The 21,024-nt window shown below is 64.3% G+C and overlaps 1 protein-coding gene and 2 long non-coding RNA genes across 3 annotated transcripts in view; 2 read left to right on the forward strand and 1 right to left on the reverse strand.

Annotated features, from left to right (window-relative positions):
• Igsf21 (immunoglobin superfamily member 21) overlaps window positions 1-21,024 on the forward strand; it is a 168,838-nt gene that overhangs the window by 39,560 nt on the left and 108,254 nt on the right. The window lies entirely within an intron of this gene.
• LOC144367908 (uncharacterized) lies at window positions 752-2,746 on the reverse strand. The gene is made up of 2 exons (XR_013427527.1): window positions 2,585-2,746; window positions 752-2,271 (listed from the first exon to the last, which is right to left on the reverse strand). It is a non-coding gene; the product is annotated as an uncharacterized LOC144367908 (long non-coding RNA).
• LOC144367906 (uncharacterized) lies at window positions 928-16,963 on the forward strand. Its single transcript, XR_013427525.1, has 2 exons — window positions 928-1,007; window positions 2,119-16,963. It is a non-coding gene; the product is annotated as an uncharacterized LOC144367906 (long non-coding RNA).

Consider the following 21,024-nt stretch of genomic DNA (forward strand, 5'->3'; position numbering starts at 1 on the left):
TGCCCAGGGTGCCCGGGGGTGGATCTGGGTTCAGCTGCACAAGACACAAACCCTGGCCCTGGCCACGGTCCGGTCCCCACCTCCTGCCCACGTGCCTGCTGCCCACGTGGCCTCCTCACCCCTCACAGGTGCTGCGTGGTGCTGGGATTGGAGAGTGTCCACCCCTTGCCCCGGTCCTGCAAGGACTCGTCCCCAGAGCATGACCCTGGACAGGGCCCTGGGTGCACTTGGAGGTCGGATGGGGTGAGGGCCACTCTGGGAGGCCGCATCGCTGCACCCGTGTCTTCCGAATGCCGTGACCCGAGCTCTCGGGGAGGACGGTGGGTTTGGTCAGCAGGACTGGACAGTGAGGCCCTGGGACCGGGGCGGTCTCCCAGGACACCTGTCGTGGCAGGGAAAGGACGGAGCCGGGACCAACGTTCATGTTACACCGCTGCTTCCCGGATTCAGAAACGAGGCAGCGCCGTCCGGAGGGGCCACCGGACAGCCCACTCCCTTGCTAGAGCCCAGGAAGTGCCCGGCCTCGGGCCTCGCAGAAGGAGCAGCGGCGTCCGCCTGCCTCAGAGACACCGAGGGTCCAGCTTATGGCCATCGTCATTTTGGGTCCCCCTTCCCTTTTTCTGCCCCCTGCTGCTGGGCCAGGCCACCCCCCAGGCTCCCCACCCTCTTCAGATGCTGGGAATCGTCCCCGAGGTCCCCAATCTCGGTCATGGCTGAGCCCCGCTGCACAGATTTAGCTCCTTAATCTTCCTCGTCGTTAATCCCCCGAACCTTTAATTGTGGTCCTCGACTGAGATTCAAAGGAGACGCGCGTCCAGGCTCCCACCGTCCCTGGGCTGCCCCCGGGCTCCCACCGTCCCTGGGCTGCCCGCGGGGACGGGCTGTCGCGCCCACAGCGTCCGTCTGCAGGGAAGGTGCTCCGGCTGCCCCCCGGGTGAGGAGGTGCTGCGGTCGCGGTGCCGAGCTCTGGTGGCGTCCTGCCCACAGGCGGGAGGACCAGCTGCCCCGTGAGTTCCCTGAAGCCGACCCACGTGGACGCACCCTCCCTCCCGTGGCCCGCTGCCGCCCGCTGCCCTGGGAGATGGGAGGGACCAAAGAGCATCATGGAGACCAGGGGTTCGAGTCCCGGGGCTGGTGCTCCTGGGGCCAGCGTCCCACGGGGACGTGTCCTGGGGTGTCGGGGGACCAGTAACTGGACGCAGGGGACGGCCGCAGGTGACATTTGGCACAGCAGTGTTTGGTCCTGGTGAAGTCGGTCGCCGCTGTCACCGGTACTCCCGGGGACGTTCAGGACAAGGCCGCCGAGAGCTGAGTGAGCCCGGGCTGCGGGGTGGGCTCAGAACCTGGCCGCCGTGGGACTCCAGAGCCGGGGCTGGGCCCACCCCGGCTCATCCTGACCAAAGGGGGCAGGGGGCGCCTGCAGTGGGCACCTCGAGGGGCACCCACCGCCCATCCGGGCCTGGAGGACGGCCAGGGCCAGGCCTCGGTGGGTTTGGAGGCTGCTGCTCTGTTCCCCCAGGACACAGTCCCCTGACCCAGCAGCCCCCAGGGTAAGAGCGGGTGGCTGTGGACCCCTCCCCGTCCCCAGGCCACAGCCCCGTGGACCTGGGGCTCCTGGGACGTCACTCGGCACTCAGCTCACAGGTCACAGGTCACAGGTCACAGCCTCCCGCAGCCCAGGTCGGGTCAAGCCGGCCTCCCTCTTCCTGACCGTGAGGACCTTGTCACCTGAGTGCCACCAGGTGGCTGCTCCTCTGTTTATAGGAAAAGCCTCGAGGCCACAGAGCCCAGCAGGGAACAGGGCCGTCCGCCCGGCAGCCTGGGTCCCGTCCCCCTGGGCCTCACCTGCAGCCTGCCAGTCATCTCTGTCCCTCTGGTGCCCAGGTGCCAGGAGACCCCTGAGCCCGACTTCTCCTGCCCCCTCAGTGTCCGCCTCGGCCCTCGACTGCCTGCGGGTGACCCTGCAAGTGACCCTGCGGGCCTCCAGGCGTCTCCTCCGCGGGCGAGGGCAGCCTTCAGCCGGGGCGGGGTCCTCGCTCTCAGCCTCGCTATCTTCCTTCCACGCGCATGGCCCCCGTGTCCTTGTCACCCTTGGTTTGATGTCACTTGTCCTCATAGAGCAGAACCAGGACGATGTGGTCACCGGGAGCCCCTCGGACAGGGCAGCCACACAGCAGGCCCTTCCTGCCCGCGGCCCTGGAGGCGGAAGTCCACCCAGAGGCCAGAGATTCAGCTCCGAGAGGGTCCTCTTCCTGGCCGGCAGCCTGCTGGCTGGGGGGTGGGGAAGGAGGGGACACTCTGGGCTCACGTCCTGCTCTTAGGGGGACACTAATGTCCCCAGACCCACTGCACCACCTTATGAGCCCTCCAACACCCACCCACCAAATGCCATCACACCAGGCTGGGGCTTCGACACAGGAACTTGGGGACACTGTCACGGAATCCAGGCAGGGCACAGCTTGTCCCCTGGGGACCCCTGTCCTGCCCCTAAGTGGCACCCAGAGTCGGTGAATGAATAGGAAAATGACAGTCCTGGGACATGGAATCGGGTCCCGCCTGGATCTGAGGGGAGCCCACAACCCACCTTGTCCCCAGAGGTCCTGGTGACCACAGAGGAGGCCGGTGGGCGGCCCTTCCGTGAGACTCCGGGGCTTTGCCAACCGTGGCCCAGCCAGTGGCCCAGCTGTGGCTCGCGAGGGGACGTCTACTTTTTCTGAAACATGAAAATAATTTTTTTTCCAAAAAGAGAAAAAGTCACGATGAAGTGTCTGGTCCTGGCCATAAAACGGGCCCCTGGGTTGGGTCCCCGCTGTGAAATGCGGCCGCGACGGATCTGGAGCCAGGAGAGGCTCCGCGCATTTAGATCCCCACCTCCAAGCCGCGGCTGGCTGATCAGGTCGCCCTGAGATGCGGCCCGGGCGGCGCGTGCCGGGGAGATGTGGCCCTTGATTAGATCACCCGGAGCAGGCGGGCGCTCGCGGGGACGGGGATTTCCTCGCGGCGTCCCCGGAAAAATACAGATGTGTGGAGAGGAAGCGGAAGTGCCCAGTAAATTAATAACGGTGACATCGGGGACTTCTCGGGGTTGTCGGCCGCAGGGAGGGGCGGGAAGATGGTGGCCCTCGCTAGGAGAGCGGTGGCCACAGCAGGAGAAGGTGTGCCCGAGGTCCAGCCGCGGCTGGGTGCCCACGGGGGGTTTGTCCACGGGACACCCCTCCCTGCCCCGTAGCCTCTCTGTCCCCTAGGGAAGGTGACGTCACAGTGGTCCCCGTGGACGGGGGGGCTGGGAGGCGCAGGGAAGTGAAGTCACCTCCTGCAGGACGCAGGCGAGAAGGGTCCCTGAGACTTGATGGGGGTCATCTGGCCTCAAGCCTCGTCCCTACCGCTGCCCTTTGGGTGACCTCATGGCTGCCCCGGGGTCTGCAGTGCTGGACCGTGTGGCCCTGCAGGGCTGCTGCTGCGGGAGCCAGGGGTGGGGACCCCTGTGAGTCAGGGACAGGCCACGCTGCCCCAGGGGACCCGCAGCGAGGACCTGGGCAGAGAGTCCCAGGTTCAGAGCCGGGGTCCTGGGGGCCGGCTGGGTCCATCCTCCACAACCAGGAAGCTCGCGCCCAGGACCCGGCAGGGGCAGGCGCAAGGCCACCCAGCAGGCGCCCGCAGGCCAGACCTGGGCGCCAGAGGGGCCGCGCCTGAGGCGGGGTGTGCCTCTGCTGTGCAGGTCTCTGTCCCTGTGTCTCTGTTCGTATGTCTCTGTGTCCCTGTGTCTCTGTGTCCCTGTGTCCCTGTGTCCCTGTGTCTCTGTGTCTCTGTGTCCGTATGTCTCTGTGTCCGTATATCTCTGTGTCCCTGTGTCTCTGTGACTCTGTGTCTCTGTGACTCTGTGTCTCTGTGTCCCTGTGTCCCTGTGTCTCTGTGTCCCTGTGTCCCTGTGTCCCTGTGTCTCTGTGTCTCTGTGTCCGTATGTCTCTGTGTCCCTGTGTCTCTGTGTCTCTGTGTCCGTATGTCTCTGTGTCCCTGTGTCCCTGTGTCCCTGTGTCCCTGTGTCTCTGTGTCTCTATGTCCGTATGTCTTTGTGTCCCTGTGTCCCTGTGTCCCTGTCTCTGTGTCTCTGTCTCTCTAAAGGGACAAAACCTTTGGACGCTGCCTTGGGAGGGGCGAGTGGAAGCAGAGCCGGGTCCCCCACCCTCTTAGTGAGGTCGAGAGCTGGCCATCCACGGCCTCTTCCCGGATGGAGCCCCCTGTTCCCAGGCACTGGCCATAGCTGTCCACTGCCCAGGAGCTGCCCTTGGAGGCCACCTGACCTGAAGTCGCAGGCCCCGGGCAGAGCCTGCAGGATGACCAGGAGCTCTTCTTGCTTCGCCCCTGCCCGGTCCCCTAGCTGCCGTCCCAGGACACCCCTCCCTGCCCGTGGCCTGCACCCAGCCCTCTGCCCCGGGTGTCCCTGACGTCCCTCTTCAGCACACGCTCCCCGCCTCCCCGACCTTAGCTCTCACCTGGGGAATGGGGTCCTGCCACCCCCACCGGGGGGCCTTCGGGGACAGGCGTGTCCTTGCGTGTGGTGCACGGGAGGTGGCCGGCTGGCTGCGGGCACACGGTGCGCCCAGCCTTCCTAAGCCCCAGTGAGCCGTCCTGAGCCGAGGAGGGCACTGAGAAGCCATTTCCGTCTCCTCCTGTCACCTGCAGACTGGGCCCAGGGGACTGTCCTGTGGGGTCCCTGCAGCACCCGCCCAGCAGCTCTGTCCCCGTCACGTCCCTGGCGTGGGCGCTCGCGAGGGCCCAGGGAGGGGGCAGCAGCCCTTATCTCTCCAGAGCCAGAGAGTGGCCACCCTTATCAGGGATTTCAGCTTGTAGAACACGGCCGGCCGCTATCGCGCCATCTCGGGGCCGGTCCTCGCGGGCTCAGCCTGGCCGTCGGGGCCTGCGATTCAGGAGAGCCGGGGACCGGGCCGCAGCAGCAAATCCCCTGGGGATCCTGGAGAGGGCGGGGGCCGAGAACGCTCCCCTGAGGAGGGACTGCAGACGTGGGGTGACCGAGAACCTCCAGGAGCAGGAGAAAATTCTGGAGGAAAAGGAGGGCAGCATCCATGTCAGAGGCCCCTTTCCTACGGCCACTCTTTGTTAAGCACCGACTGTTTACCAGGCCTTCTGCAAAGCTAGCCAAAGCCCTGGGCTTGGGAGGGAAGTCTCAGTCTAGTTCTGCCTTTGGTAGTTTCAAGCTGTGTGATCTCTGGCCGGTCGCTTGCCCTCTCTGGGCTTCGTGTGTCCAATGGGATATGGCCTGACCTCACCTGGTCAGGTCTTTAGGAGGGTCCTTTGAAGCGGTGGGTGTGAAAGAGCTGCCGTACAACTGTGAGTCCTGTGCCCGTGGGAAGGGCCGGACCAGGGGATAATCTGCCCGTGGGCCGACAGCTGGAGGAGGACGGGGCGGGACCAGAGCCAGGTGTGGGGCAGGGGAGATGACGCTGGGCTTTGCTGAAGAGCTGCAGAGAGCGGGCCTCCCCGGCACTGGACGGTGTCCACAGAGGCCGCTGGGCAGGGCCGCGGGGTGGGCTCTCGCTGGTGGCGCGGGCGGCGCGGGCTGCGCAGCCTGGCTGGCCGGGGAGCCGCCCATCTGGTGCTGTTTTTCTCCTGTCACTTCAAGGCTATTGTGTGGCCCGTCTGTCCTCGGCCCTGCGGTTCTTTTGAACTGGCATCTGTTCGGGGCTCCCATCTCTTGGCGACCTGGGCAGCTGTGGGCTGGGCAGTAGGTGGTTCCGGCCCCTCTGCAGCTCTCGGGCTGGGCCGTGTGAGAGACGCTGGCCCCACCTGACCAGGCATGCGACACCTGCCTCCCAGGGTCCAGCCGGCGGCCTTCCTCCTCCCCTGCCTCCCAGGCCAGGGAGGCCTCCCGTTCCCCGCCCTCTCACCACCTCTCCCCCACCAGGCTTCAGGGGGGCAGGAGAGCCTGGTCGTTCCCAGCCTTGGCTTTGGGGCCAAGCGAGGTGGAGAGGACCCTGTCATCTACCAGCCCAGAATCCCTAGCAGAGCCGCCGAGGGCCCGTTTCCTGCCCCCGTGAGGAGCTGGCGGTGCGGAGCAGGGTGCAGCGGTCTGGGCTGCTCCCCGGCCTCTGGAGGCTTCTCCCAGGGCCCCGCTGAGCCCTCTGCGTGCTGCAGGTTCCTCATCCACAGAACGGCTGGAGGGACCTGCGTCTGGACAGTTCCCGCTTCCCCGAGACCCTAGACCGCACAGTCAGCACCCCGCGGTGCTGGTGTCATCTCTGTCCCCACCGGCTGTCCCCAAGGGGCCTGTCCTGTGGCTGCCGTGTGCCACAGCGGCCGCCCCTGGTCTGCAGCTGGCACTGAGCACCCGCGATGCCCAGCCCCTGGGCTGGGACCACGGGTTCACCTGCCGTGTGCCGGGGAGCGGAGGGTGGTCAGGAGCCCGGCTGGGCCCTGCAGGACTCAGCGTGGACTCAGCCTGCGCTCCCGGGCTCCAGCTGCCATTTTGATTTTCTTCTGCCAAAAACTTGGGGTGCTGCCCCTCTGGAGCCCGTGGAGGTGCCCAGGAGCCCGACGTGGCGTCTTGAGGAACAGGAGCCCGGGGGGGGGGGGGGGGGCGGCTCAGTGGTCAGAGGGACCAGGAGCGGGGGGAGGGGACGGCGGCCCTCCTTCAGGGCCCCAGAGGGCGGCAGTGCCGTGTCCCCCACCAGGAAGCCGTGGCCGGGGGACAGGCAGGAAGGGCAGCCAGGAGGAGGGCACTGGACACGGAGAGCCAAGGCGGGGTGGGCCAGGACCACAGGCAGAGGGACACAGACCCTCGTGGGGAACAGCTGGCCGGTCCAGGGTGGAGGAGCTGTGGTCAGGCAGCTCTCAGCTGGACCCTGGGGACTGACACAGAGTCTAACCCAAGGGAGGCTGGAGAGAGAGGAGGACGTGACGTGGCGCGGGGTTCCGTCTATTGCACTTACGCGACGTCCCCCGCCGCGCAGCAAGCTGAAGGGGCAGGGAGTTTCCTGCATGTGCGCGTGTGCAGGCACGCGGTGTGTGTGTGTGCACGCATGTGGGTGTGCACGGGTGTGTGTGTGTGCACGCGTGTGCGCGTGTGTGTGCACATGTATGAGTGCGTGTGTGCACGTCCCCGGGAGCCGCAGTTTAGAAGACGTCTGGGCACCGGGAAGAGGTTGGCCCTGGAGCCGAGATTCGGTGGCTTTGTGGAGACCCGGCCTCTGGTTGTGCCCGAGTCCCTGAGGGCGGGGGGCTGCGTTTGGCAGGAGGCACCGTGTGGACGGGCGGGAGCAGCCGGATTCCTGCTGGTTCAGAGCAGAGGGCGGGGGGCGGGGCAGGGGGGTGGCCACCGTGTCCTCCTGACGTCGCGTGCTCTGCTCCTGGGGCGCCAACTGGACCTCAGACTTCGCCTCAGATGGCGCCTGTGCCCCGCCCTGTGCAGCATGGCGGCAGGGTCAGCCGCGGGGACGGCAGTGCGCTCCCGCCAGGCTCCTCTCCCAGGCCCGGGGCTGCTGGCACTCCTCGGCCACCTACCTGGGCTGGTGGCCTCTCGCTCCCACCCCGGCCCTGCTGTCCCAGGCCGTCCTCCGCCTGACTCGGGGCCCACGGCTCCTGGCCTTACCTATGACCTCTGCCAAAGTCCTCGTCCCCAGTAAGGCCACATCCCGATGCTCAGGTGGACGCGGCTCGGGTGGCTGGTCACCCTGCAGAAACGCTCTCTGAGGGGCGGCCACGCCGTGATTGCACAGGCCCCAGAGGGCTAAGCAAGCTCCCGAAGGCCGCAGGCCGGGGTGGACAGACCTGGCCCCGACCAGGGCCCCTGAGATGGAGGCCGGTGGCCCCGCGGCACCACCCTGCGACAGGGCAGGACTGGGGCTGGACCCCGCCCTGGGGAGGGAGGTCAGCTGCACAGAGGACCAGGACAGACCCGGCCCAGCCCCAGGAGGGCAGGGACCAGGGAGCCCAGCCGGGAGCCTGGGAGGAGGCAGAGAGGCCCAGGAGGTGGCAGCCCAGTGGGGTCTGTGACAGGGAAGGAAGGTCACTGTGGTGGGGCCAGCGACGGGGCAGACCCTCCAGCAGAGCCAGAGCTCAGGCCCCCAGGAACGGAGGCAGCCGGGGCGAGTGCCGAGGTCCAGCTACGGAGGCCAGGGCTCTGCCCCTTGAGGCAGAACCAGGGCGGGAGGAGGCCTGGGCCTGTTGGAGGCAGCGACTGCATATGGTCCCTTCTGTCAGAGAGCAGAGCAGGGTGAGGGGGCTGGAGGCAGGGAGGCCGAGCAGGAGGCTGTTTCGCCACCCAGAGGCGGTGGGTTGGTGGGCTTGGGGAGCGGAGAGCTCCGGGTGCCACTGAATCCCACCCTGGGGGGGTTCCGCACAGAACTGCAGGGCGCCCTGCGACCTCATGACGGGAGGAAAGGCCAGGCCACGGGGACTGGTGGATCCAGGTGCAGGGTGGACACAGCCCACTTAGGCGTCAGCAATGCCCAGGACTCGAGGCCTCTGGGAAGACAGCCCCCTGCCCGCGCTGAGCGGGAGAGCCCGCCACGCCCCGTCCCCGTCCCCGTCCCGTCCCCATCCCCGTCCCCGTCCCCGGCTTCCTCCCGGTTCCTGGCTTCCCGGTGCCAGGCGTGTGTACTTTCCCTCATCGGCCTGGCGGCTGATGGTTATCTGGCTTCGCTAGAGAGCGAAAGAGACTTTGTGTCAAATGCTGAAAAATGACTTTTCAGGCAGCCTGTGTCTCCTGAAGGAGGTGACGTGCTCGGAGCATACAAATCACTCAGCGCCCGGCGTCTCGGTGCGCGGAGGGAGTGTGTTGAGATTGCTGAAACCACTCCCGTCCCTTCCCAAGGTCACGGGCAGGCAACCCGTCCTCGTCAGCACCCGGAGGACAGAGAGGCCTGGAGCCAGCCGTGGGCGGAGAGAGGACGGACGTCCTGGGGCCGTCCCCCGGAGGCAGGACGTGTGAGAGCCCAGGAGGAAGGCTGGCCTCAGAGTCTAGGCCTCCCTCGGCCGACAGCAGGCTGTGTGACCTTGGACAAGTTCCTTAACTTTTCTGGGCCTTGGGAACCCCCCTCCATGATGAGAGTCCCTCAACTTCTATCTTCAGCCAAGCCACTTATTCAGTGGGACGTTCTGATAACCGGACCCTCGGAGGTCCAGATATTTTGAAGAAAAGGTCCCCCATGGCAGAATCCTGACCCTTGCAGAGAGAGTAGGGGGCCTGGGAAGAGAGTGGACTTCCGAGCACACCATACCTCAATGGCTGGGTGACCCTGGGTAAGTGGCTTAACCACTCTGAGCCTCAGTGTCCTCACCTAAGGAAGTAACTAGGGAGGAGTGTCGAGGGGAAAGCCAAGGCTTAGAAAGACTCCTGGCACACGGGGACATTCCCAGATGTGTCACCTCTTGCATTGACTGCGTCTTGGCTACAGTGACGAGGCGAGTCTCCTGCTCTCCCCACGCCTGGGTCTGCTGCTTCATATGTGAAGAGCAGGTGGGCACAGAGGCCTGTGATCCCAGGGACTCGGGAGGCTGAGGCAGGAGGGTCTCGAGTTCAGCCGGGTGGTCAGGGCTCCTGGTCCAACTCCCAGGACTCAAAAAACCCCCAAAAAACGGTGGAGGGTTTAACCCCTAAGCGCTCCCGCCTGGTGCGCAGGAGACGCCCAGCGCTGCCGACGCGTCTCTGGCTCTTTGTAGAAAAAGCTTTAACGGAAAGTTCAGTTTCGACTTCCGCGAGTCACAGGAGGGTGCGTCCACTGGAGCCGCTGGGAGGGACGTCTCTGCTCCAAGGAGCCAGGATGGGGTCCTCTTCCCTGAGGAAGAGCCCCCTGGAGGCCAGACTTGGGGAGCAGGCCCCGTCCAGTCCAGGCCGGAGGGCGGGCCACCTCAGATGGCAGTGTCCCTGCCACCCACCTCCCCTGGGGACACTTACTGCCCTCTGGGGCACCGTGGGCTGGGAGGGCGGCCCCCATCCATGCAGGGGGAGAGCCGCTGCTTCAGCATGTGGGACAGACAGGGGATGGCCTTCGTCACCCGAGTCCCCGTCTTCATTTCTAGCTGTGAAACACAGAGGCCGCGCCGCCGGCTCGGGGACACGGACGGTCCAGCTTGCTGTGGCATAACTGTCGGCCTCCTGTGCCCAGGACCAAGAGAGAGGCCAGCAGCCACAGAGAGAGCCCTGAGCTCTGCGCCAGCGGCACACGGCCTGAGCTCGTCACCTGGTAGCCGGTGGCTGCGGTTCTGTCACGGTCCCCCCGTCCCCCAACACAGAGTCTAACAGATTCTGGAGACAAAGGCTGAGGTGGTTCCAAAGCAGGGGCCGGTGCGTGGCAGGTCTGAGGGACAGGCGGTGGCCTGCCGGGACCCTGAGGAGGTGGCCTCTGCCCTCGCTTTCCTGGTCCCTTTGTGCAGGGTCGGGCTCCAGCTGAGGTCCTGGGGCCTGCAGAGGAGGCACAGGAGCCGGACGGTGGCTTCGGAGGCTCAGCTCTGTAATCGCAGGCCTTGAGGGCACCCTGTGTGGGGACAGCAGGGACAGGGCGCGGCCCAGCAGCAGGGGGGGACCAAACAGGACAGAGGCGCAGCCACCCCAGCAGGCCCTGCAGGACGGCGCTCCTCCACCCTTCGGGCCACGGCTGCCGGCTTCCCCCCGGGGCCTGCGGTGCGTTTGGGGTGGGGAACCCCTGTGCCCTGGTAGGATGGGGCCCGGGGACACAGCCTCGTCCCCCTCCCTGGTCACGGACTCCATTCAGTCCCCTCCGGCTGCCACCAGTGAGCCCCTGGGACACTGTCAGCGGTGGGCACAGTGGTCAGCAGGGTCCTGGGCCAGGTGGGCTCAGCCCCGGGGAGCCTGTCCGCGGCCGGGTGCCCGCCCTGGGCAGCCCTTCACCAGGATCCGGGAGGAACTGGGCATGAGGGGCTCCCGGGACCAGGAAGGCCCCGCCCCTGCTCCTCCATGGGGTCTCTGAGATCAAGGTGCCGGTGGGCGGGGTGCGCTGTCCTGGAGTCCTGTGAAGGAGGCTCTGGGCCAGGACGGTCCTCGGCGTCCCTGGTCGGTGGCCTCGGCCTCTGCGTGTCTCCGGCGGCGTCTCCCTCTCTGTCCACGGACCCTTCAGCACCCTCCCTCCTCCACCCACTGTCTGCCAGGACCCTCTGCAAACAAGGCCACCCTGGCAGGTGCGGGGTCAGGACCTTGCCCTATCACTGTCACCATCTGGCTGTGCCGTCCTGGGCAGGGCCCTCTGCTATGCTGTGGCCCCGGGCAGCAGCCGGCCACCCAGGTCCCCTGCTTGGAGATCCAGGTGTCTTGCTCCTCTGTTCCCCCTCCCCCTGCCCTGCGCCAGACTGGGTGTGTGAACAGAGAACAGTGTCCACTCGGTGCCGTGGCCACCCGAGAGACGAAGTTGACAGAGGAAAGACAGAGCGTCCCTTCCACGATACGGGAGCTCTCGAGGGACCAGCTGAGCCGAGGCTTGAGATGAGATCAAGGCCTGGGGAGGGGCGGGGGAGCCAGGTTGTGGGTCGCGGAGGTGGCGGGCTCAGAACCGCGGCTGAAGGCTAATCCCACAGCAAATGCCCCTGAGGTTCTTGCCAACAGGGACGCTCTGCCACCAAGGGGCCGGTTACGACAGGGATTCAGGGATCCGGAGATGCCTGTCAACCAGGAATTTCCCAGAAGGACCTTCGGCCTCGCTGGGCAGACCTGGTCTCGGCCCGTGGTCCAGTCCCTTCTTGGCCGTGGTGGACATCAGACGTGACCCCGCTGTTCCTCTCAGAGGTAGCCAGGGCCAGGTATCCCTGGCCTCAACCTCGTCAGCCCTGCTCTGGGGCAGGGCCTGCCCTTCCCTGTCCCTCCGCCCTGTCCAGGTGTCAGCTTTGACGTCCAGGAGTGAGCAGGGGCGGGTCTTCGAGGGCCAGGCTTCCGCTTCCCCCTGAAGGTGGGATCCTTCCTACCTGTCCCTGGTCGTGGCCAAACCCACCTGCAGCAGAGCCAGGGAGTGAACATGTGGCCGGCACCCACCCGGTCCTCCCCCGCCCTGTTCACCCGAGACTGGCCGCCTTGGGTCAGGAGGCCCTGCGCCCTTGGAAATGCCGTGCTGGCCTCTGGCTCGCTGCCCACCCGCGTCCCACGGCTTCCCCCTAGTACATTCTGGAAAGTTCATGAGGTTTCTCTCCTGCACTTTGCTGATGTCCGTTTCCCACGATGGGGACAAGGCTGTGAGCGCCGCCCTCCACACGCTCAGAGGAGATGAGCGAGGCGGCTCGGCCCCCTGCTGCCGGTGGGCACGGGCTCGTGGGGAGCCCACGCTCCCGGCGCCTCTGTGTCTTCCCTCGGCTAATCCGGGGCCCCCCTTCCACGCCTCAGTCACTGCATCTCTTTCTCCCGCAGCCACAGAGGGCACGTCACACTCCGACCCTGTCACCCCAGGGAGAGGTGCCGGGGCCACACTGGGTGGGCTCGGGTGGACGGTCACTCTCCTGATGCTCTAGAGAAGGAGGGGCGTTGGGAGAGGCCAGCATGTGGGGGCTGGGGGGACAGGGGAACGTGGACGCCCCTGAGCCCTGGGCAGGTGACCGGGCTTTCTCTAGAGGAGTCCGTGTCACCAAGGGACAGCGTCCTGGTCCAGCTCGTCTTACCAGAGACCTGTGCTCCTTCCCGCTGACCCACTTGTTCTGAGACCAAGTCCTGAGCGGCTCCAGGGCCTCCAGCCAGAAGCAGGTCCGTCTCCCCCGCTGCAGCTCCAGAGCAGGGCCAGCTGGCTCCCCCGGGGCCCTTTCTGGGTTCCCTTGAATCTGCAGGAGGCACGATCATCAGTCAGCTCTCCGTCACTGCGACAAAATACCCGAGGCCAGTGACTTAAAAAGAGGAAAGAATTATTCTTTCTGGGGCTCCGCGTAGAGCACGCGCCTTGCCTGTGTGCGAGACCCTGGTTCCGCCCTCAGCACCACATAAAGTAAAGAAGTGAAATAAAGGGATCGCCTCCAGCTACGACCAAAAAATAAATATTAAAAAAAGAGGAAAGAATTATTTTGACGTGTGGCTTCAGAGGCCTCAGTCCCTGGTCACCTTGTACCTGTGACCAGGCTGCACATGGTGGCCGGGCGTGTGTGGGGTCACGCTGTGGTGTTGAGGGGGCAGAGAGGGGACTTGGGTTCCAGTACCCCTGGGGGTGGGGGGGTTGGAGCTTCCTTCCCCAGGCCCCACCTGGAGCAGTTTGACCTCTTCCACCTGCTGGGGCACCTCAACCCAGGGCCTGGGGGACGAGGAAGGACCCACCATGACCTGAGTTCACAGGCCAGAGCAGCGGAGGCCTGGGAAGGAGGCCGCAGTCCTGCCTCCAGCACTGACCCCTCCTAAGGCCCAGGTCAGCCTCTCCCCAAAAGGGGCCAGATGGTGAGCTCCGGGCTTTGCAGGGCACGAGGCGGAAGTGGAGCCGTCACGTGGGCACTTACATAACCACCGCGGACCGTCTGCGGGTGGAAACCCCCCTCGCTGGCGGCCAGAGGGAGTCTGCGAGGGAGGCCGGGTGCGGGGTCTGCTGGGCGCCGCTTCCCTCGGGGGCTCTGGGGCTTCCACAGGGGGCGGAAGGTGCCTGGCGGCCTCACAGGGGGGGAAACTGAGCGCAGAGGGGTGCGCTCGCCTGCCAAGGTCACAGGCCAAGGTCACGGGCTAGTCAAGAGCTGGGTTCTGGCGCCTGCTCCCAGCTGCTGTGGAGCGTCTTGTCATGGTCATGGCCGCTGTCAGCGCTCACTCCCGGAGGTCCTGAGGGTCCCGAGAGCCGTCCTGGGCCGTCCCCGCAGCGCCACGCGGCAGCCTTCCTCACTGAGGCGCGGGGTGCACCCTGGGGTTGTTGGGCCCCCCCAACCGCCCGATGCCCCTGGCCTGGGCCTGCTGGTTTGGCATCTGTGAGTGCGGCTCCAGGGGGAGGGGGAGAGGCCCGGGACAGCTGGGGAGGGCAGGTGGTGACAGGATAGTCACCCTGGGCGCCCGAGAGCTGGTTCTCCAGTCCTGAAGAGAGATTGAGGTTGGAGCAGAATCATCCAAAAACACGATGGATGCAGTCCACCCCCAGGTCACGGGCTGGTGTCCGCGCAGAGGCAGGGGGATGGCGGAGGGCCCCGCTCAGGACTGCCCCTGCCGCCGGTTGAGCTGCAGACCTTTGACCTGTGAGGGACCGTCCTTCAGGGGGCAGAGGTCCCCGCAGCTCAGACCTCCTTTGAAGTGGCCGAGGCTGGCGCCTCGGGCCCAGGAGGACTTCCAGAAGTCCCTTGTCCCCTGCTGGCCGGCGCAATCTTAGATGGTTATTGCACAGGGCCCAACTGTCACGGTTGTTAAGTGGCGTGAGGGAGGGTGACACAGTCCGCGGGAAAGCCAGGGAGAAGGAGAGGGACTGCAGTCACCAGCCAGGGCCTCCCACTGGCCTGGGGCAGGGCTCCGTCCCCTGTAGGATCCCGCGTTGGTTTCTGTTTTCCACAGTCAACTCGTTGTTCTTGAGGTCACCCAGGAGGGACGTCACTGGAGGCAGAGCTCCAGGACAGGGAGGCCCGCCTCCTCCTCCAGAGCCGCGTGGGCAGCTCCCCTCCCGGGGGTGAGTGACATGGTCACCTGGCCGCTCTTCTTATCTTGCTGACAAGAAGAAAGACGGAGAAGGAGCGCCGAGCGAGCGGCCCCCGCGGGCGCCTGACTCAGGCCGACCGTCCTGAAGGGAGGTGACCGCAGGCACGGCCTGGCTTTGGGAGCCAACGAGACGCTGTCCTCTGGGCGGGGGACACCACCCGGGCATTTGGATTCCGAGCTCCACTGAGACCCCGAGTCCCATGGGATTCTGGGGGGAGTTGGCCAAGGTGGGGGCTCAAGGTGACCTTCACAGAGGACTCTGCGGAACGCACCTGCCTTCAGACGTCAAAGAAACCACGAGTGGTGACTGTCGAGGCTGGCGGGACGGTGCCTAGAATGCGCGTGTGGGTTTGTCATTTTCAATAAGCGGCAGGCTCCGAGCACAGTGCCGGGTTCACCGGAGACACGGTAAACTGTCAGCTGGTCCCACATCCGTTCCCAGAGCTGGGGACACTGCCGTGAACACAGCAGACAGTCTGTCCCTCCCGGGGCCGCCGTTCTCGTTTGCGGGTAGAAGTGTGTATATAATTAGCAGTGAACAGCAGATAAATTCAAAGTAGAGTTTCAGGCAGGGAAATTGTTCAATTAAAAATAAAGCATAATAGAGCAAAGTGTAGGGAGAGAGAAGTTAGGGGAAATCTTTCCACTGGGTGGTCAAGGCCTCTGTGGGGTGGAAGCTGTGTGCCTAGCTGGGGCAAGGGTGTTCCGGGAGGGGGAAATGGTACGTGCAAAGGCCCTGAGGTAGGAATGAGCTGGGGTGGTTTGGGGAAGAGCCAAGGGGTGGATGTGGCTGGACAGGAGTGAGCCACAGCAGTGATGAGGGATTGGATTGACAGTGGCTGTCCTGTGGCTCTGGCTTCCAGATCATCACAAAAACTTCAGCTCTCCCTGTTCAGTGTGATGTGAGCTACTCGAGGGCTTAGAGCAGGGGAGTGGCATGGTCAGATTGATGCCTCAGAAGACCACCGCCACCCCAGATAAAGGGTTGTATTGGTCAGCTGTTGCTGCGTAACAAGTCACGACACTTGGCAGTTTCAAAGGGCACCTGTCTCAAGGTCAGAAATCTGGATGGGCTGCCTGCAGGTGTCTGCTCCAGGCCTCACGAGGTCAGAATCAGGGCGTTAGCTTACTGGGCTCTCCTCTGGAGGTTCTGAGCAAGAATCTACTGGCAAACCCATTCAGGTGGCTGCAGAACTCAGATCCTGGTGGGTGTAGGACCGAGGTACCTGTTTCCTTGCTGACCGTCCAGGGGTCGCTCTGTTCTGCAGCCTGCCCACGTGCCTTCTTCAGTGTCCAGGGGGTGCAGGCTGAGGTCCGGCTTGGACACTGGATCCATCTGACCTCCTTCTTCTGTCCCCAGAGAGAGAAGGTGCCTCACTTTTCGAAGGCCCTAGTACCTGCATCTGGCCCTCGAAATATGGCACAGACGGGGTGCCCAGCACGGCCGGGCGATGTCTCCCCAGAGCCAGGCATCCTGGGGGAGGTGTGGGGTGAGTGTGGGGTCCACCTCCGCCCACCTCGGGCACTGAGAGCCCCTTGCAGGGAGTCGCTTAGTTATATGTGGACGTCTCTCCCACTAGAGCATGGGAATCCAGAGTGGCAGAGTCAAGGTGACAGTCCCTACACCTGCGGCACTTTCAAAGAGCATTTATTAAGCACTTCTGAATTCCTATGGGTGCTGTGCATTAATAATCAAGGATAAAAAGCCCTGGTATCTTGCACCCCCAGGCAGCTGAGACAGATGGTGCGCAGACCAAGCGCAGGTGCCCCTGGGTCTCCGCAGGGGTCTTCTCACCGCGGAGGCTGCCTCCCTTCCAGGAAATCGCGCAGCCGCTGCACAGAACCCGTGCACGACCCGCTGTATGCTTCGCGTCCTCTGGAGTCTACTCCAGTCCCTAGTGCCGCGAGCGCGCTCTGTGAAGCGCTGTTACTCTGAATTATGCAGGAACTGACTGGAAAAGCCGCTCCGTGTCCAGCGCAGACGCGGCTCTGAGGCCGGACGCAGGGCATGTCAACAGCAACGTCGCTTCTTCACATATTTCCAATCTGCAGCCGGTTGAACCTGCAGATGCAGAGCCCGGGATCGGGGGAAGACTGTCTTAGACCTGTGAGATCCAAGGCGGCCGTGCGGAAGGGTGGGACTGCCAGAGGGGTCCCGCAGGGCTGTGAGCTTTGCACGACTGTCCCGGGACCAAGGCACGGCGCTCCCGGGGCCGGCTCAGTGACCCCCAGGTGTGGCCTGCACACGTGACTGAATCCACAGGCCTCGGTTTTCCTGCCTGTAGAACAGAGGTACTGGCCTCCCTTAGGCTCACGGGAGGATCAGCCACGGGAGAGCACATCCCCTTATTAAAAAGCAAAATAGTTCCCAGTGTCCATGTCATTATTTTGTATGGGTGGCACTGGGGATTGAATCCAGGGGTGCTCTACCACTGAGCCTCATCCCCAGCCCTTTTTAATTTTTTTATTTTGAGACAGATTCTCACTAAGTTGCTGAGGCTGTCCTCAAACTTTTGATCCTCCTGCCTCAGCCTCCTGATTTGCTGGGATCACAAAGCACCGGCCACTTCCATGGCATCATTTTGAGGAGCGGCAGGGAGTGGTTTTGACATGGCCCTGGGAGGGCATTCGTACCCAAGGCAAATAAGTGACCAGTGGGATGTGTCCCCAAGGGAAGATTCATCACAGAAACGAGGGGAGGGGAGACATAGAGATGTCCCCTGAGGGCCCCTGGGTAGCAGGGAAGGGGTGGGGGAGCACAGTGAACGAGAGCTTCACCTCCATGACCCAGCCGAGGGTCCCCTCTCCCCCGGGAAAGGAAGTGACCCCCATCTGGCCACTCCCCCTTGGCTCAGGGTCCCTGGGCTCAGGAGGAACCGTCCAATGACAGTAATAGATGTCATTCATAATGGCCCCCAACTGCATGTCCCCCCGTGATGGAGTGGACAGACGGATGGGTCATTTCACAGGACGGAACACCATCCAGGAAACATTTAAAAAAAGAAAACACAAACGACTGGCGAACACAAGGGAGACGAAATGTCCAGAACCCGGTGTCGAGAAGGCGCAGCTGGACACCGAGGGGCACCTGCTGCGTGGGGCCACCTCTGCGGGGCCCAGGGAGCAACGCCGTCGCGAGGAGCCAGCGTAGAGGTCATCCTTGCCGTCGGTGGCGGCCACTGGTGGCTCCAGGGAACTTCTTAGGGTCCTGGGAATATTCTCCGTCGTCCCCTGGCGGCCACCCGCGGCGGGTGTGTGTCTAGGGCCTCACCTGAGATCTGTGCACCCTTCTCCTGAGGTTGTGCGCCTGCCGCCAACTGTACCTCTAAAGAGGAATCGAGCGGTCACAGCCACGGTGGCACCAACCGAGCGTGGGATCTCGGGCTGGCACTGGGCACCTATTATCACAGCCCTGGGCGGTGGGCAGCAGGGTCCCCTCCACAGGGGACACAGGTGGGCTCTGTCCGTCCAGGAGCCGGCGTGGCTCAGTGGTGACTCGAGCCCCTGGCCATCAGGGGCCCAGCTGGCCCCGGGCTGGACCCACCCAATCCTGGCTCGCTCTAGGCTCGCTCTTCTCACGAGCTCTGAGCTGGGGGCATGTGCCCGGACCTGCTCCCCAGACCCTGTCCCGGACAGGGTCCGTGCATCCCTGACCCTGAGGCTCCCTGGCTTTCTGCCCCGAGCCCTGAAAGATGGGGATCAGGTGTCCCCCGCCCCCTGGACCCCCCGGCCCCTGAGCTGCTCCCCAGCCGGCCTTCACGAGAGGCCGCGTCCCTGCCTTGGCCTCTGGCAGGAGGAGGCTCAATGACGTCGGATCCGGCCAGCCTGCCTGGGGTGACGGGCGCCACTCCGTGAGCGACAACTGTAATGGCTGATGTGTATCTGGCCGGACGCACGCGTTTAATAGAGTATTAACATGAAGGCAGATTGCTCCCGCTGCCGGGCAGGCGCTGAGCGGGATTAGGGAGGGGACAGGCCCGGGGGGGGGGGGGGGGGGGGGGAGCCCCCGAGACGCCCGGAGCCTGGGCTCTGGCACTTGGCAGGATAAATGTGCTTGGCCACAGGGGACCATAAGGGACGTTTCTCCCAGGATCCCCGTGTCACGAGATCACGCTGTGTTCCTGCAGGCAGGAAGGGGCTCAGAGGGAGGGCCCTGGCGGGGGGCGGGGGGGGGGTGCCGATCCATTTTGGTGCTGAAGAGGTTCCTGAATGGCAGGGGTGAGGCCAGCTGGTGTGGGGTGATCTTTAGGGGGACTTTCCAACAGGGTGCCTTTCCATGCCCCGGAACTGCTAGTCGGCACCCACCTTCTAGAACTTTCCTCGCCTCCCTGGACTGCAGGGTTTCTCGTTCTCGGCACCACTGACACTTGGGGCAGGCCGACCCCTGGTGTGGGGACTGCCCTGGGCAGGGGGTTCCGTCACGTCCTTGGCCTGCACCCTCTAGATGCCAGTCTTGGGGTCCCCTTCCCGGTCACACAGCCTAATCCGTCCTCAGAAGTCGCCAAATGTCCCCAGGGGCTGAGAGTCACCGCTATTTTCCTCGACTGGTTCTGGAGCCGCCGGGGCGGAGAGGTGGGGCCAACTGAGCAGCTCGGCTCGCGGGGCCTGAACTCGGGGCGTTGATTCTGCCAGAGAAACCTTCCCCCGGTTCACGGTTAGGAAGCCGCTGCCACGGGAGTTCATTTAGCGCTGATGGATGGAGGTCCGGAGAGGAAACCGACTTCATTCCGTCCACGTCTCCAAATAATAGGGTCAAGGAAACAAAATTGTTACTGAGCAAATTCCCTTTGCAGATTTCCAGGCCTCTCCGTGCCAGAATGAGGTCATCCAGACGGATGCCGGTCGCCTCTTAGAGAGAGAGAAATAAAAGACCAAAAAGAAAAAAAATTAAAGATTCCTTTATTGTGCCTTTAGCTTCTGAGCCCAGCAATTAATTCTTGTGTGCTAAAGGACTCCTGTGTTTATGAGGCATTATTATTTAATGGGGGCCTATTTTAAATTGTGATTTTTTTCATTAAGTCGCCTCGTTTTACTTATTAAGGCCACTTTATAAGCTGGCTTAGACTGTGCTCCTCCAGTCATAACTATTTTTCTCTTAAAATATTCCTTAATAACCTATCATCCATATTTTAAATTTTATTCTAAGTCCCAGACGTCCCCCGTGGCTCACGCAAGTGTCCTCGTGACGCTGAGTGGGGTCGGAGCGGCGGGGCTGCCCCCTCCGCCCGCCCTGGAAGTCTCCACCCAGAAAGCCCAGCAGCGTCCAGCACTGACGGCTCAGTCGCGGCCCTGGACGCCCGTGGGCCCTCTGCCCGGCTCTCCAGCCTGGCCCGGGTGGCAGCCTGCTGGTGGGAGCCGAGGGGGCCCGGGGCTGCAGGCAGGGCAGCAGAGGCCAGCTCCTCTGTGCCGCAGGGTCCCCGTCTACCAGGTGCCGTCCCCCTGCGCCTCCCCAGCCAGCCCAGCAACGGCCCCTCTGCCCCTGGGCACAGGGGAAATGGGGGCTCTGAGACGTGAGCCGGCTCCCTTGGGGCTGTGGGGCTGGCTGGTGGCAGGGGGTCAGCACTGTCCCCGGGCAGTCAGATTCCCAAGTTCAAGGTCATGTGTCTGGGCACCGTGGTCCCTGGCAACATCCCACCCGGAGGAGACCCCTTCCCGCCTCACCTTACTGTCACCATCGTCCTGAGAAGTTAAGCGGCCCGGGCCTGTTTGTCAGGGAGACGACTGAGACTCGGGGACGAGTAGGCGCGTGCCTCTGTGTCCCTGGATGAAGCCTGGACCCTCTGGACCTTCTGCTTCAGGAGCTGAGCTGTCGCCCCTCTCCCCCGTCACCGGCTGCCCACGGGGCCTGACGCGGTGGGTCCTCTGCCCCACACGGCCCTGGACGAGGCACCACAGGACAGCACGGCGTCAGGGTGTCCCGCGGGCGCCGTGTCCTGCGCCAGTCTCTCCTTCCCTCCGCTGCGCCAGTCGTTCTCTGGAGAAACCAAAGGGGATGAAGAAATGGCCGCCCCTCCCCTGGCCCCAGGCGCAGGTGCTGGAGGGCAAGGGTAGCTCCTCCGACGGACAGTCACAGAGGGGACCAAGGTGGCAGAAGGGTCCCAGGACTGTGTGTCCAGAGTCCTGGGGCCTGGTCTTCAAGGACCGGTGGCTCTGGGACCTGGGCCCAGGCCTTCCTACCTGGGCCTCGCTTCCCGCACCTGGGTGACCAGGTCCCGTTCCTCTGCCCCTGGGGTGGGAGCTGGCTGGGATTCTACTCGGGGACAGACCCACATCCCTTGGTTGATGGCCTTGTTCTGTCATCTCCCCCCACCCTTGTCTCTTCACGAAGAACTATTGAGCACCTACTGTGTGCAGCGGATCAGGGACTGTGTAACCACCCACCCCAGGACCCGGCGGTCAACACAGTGGGCCCCTGGTTCCCATCCACG

Source organism: Ictidomys tridecemlineatus, chromosome 11 (assembly GCF_052094955.1).
Source record: "Ictidomys tridecemlineatus isolate mIctTri1 chromosome 11, mIctTri1.hap1, whole genome shotgun sequence".
Classification (NCBI taxonomy): Eukaryota; Metazoa; Chordata; class Mammalia; order Rodentia; family Sciuridae; genus Ictidomys; species Ictidomys tridecemlineatus.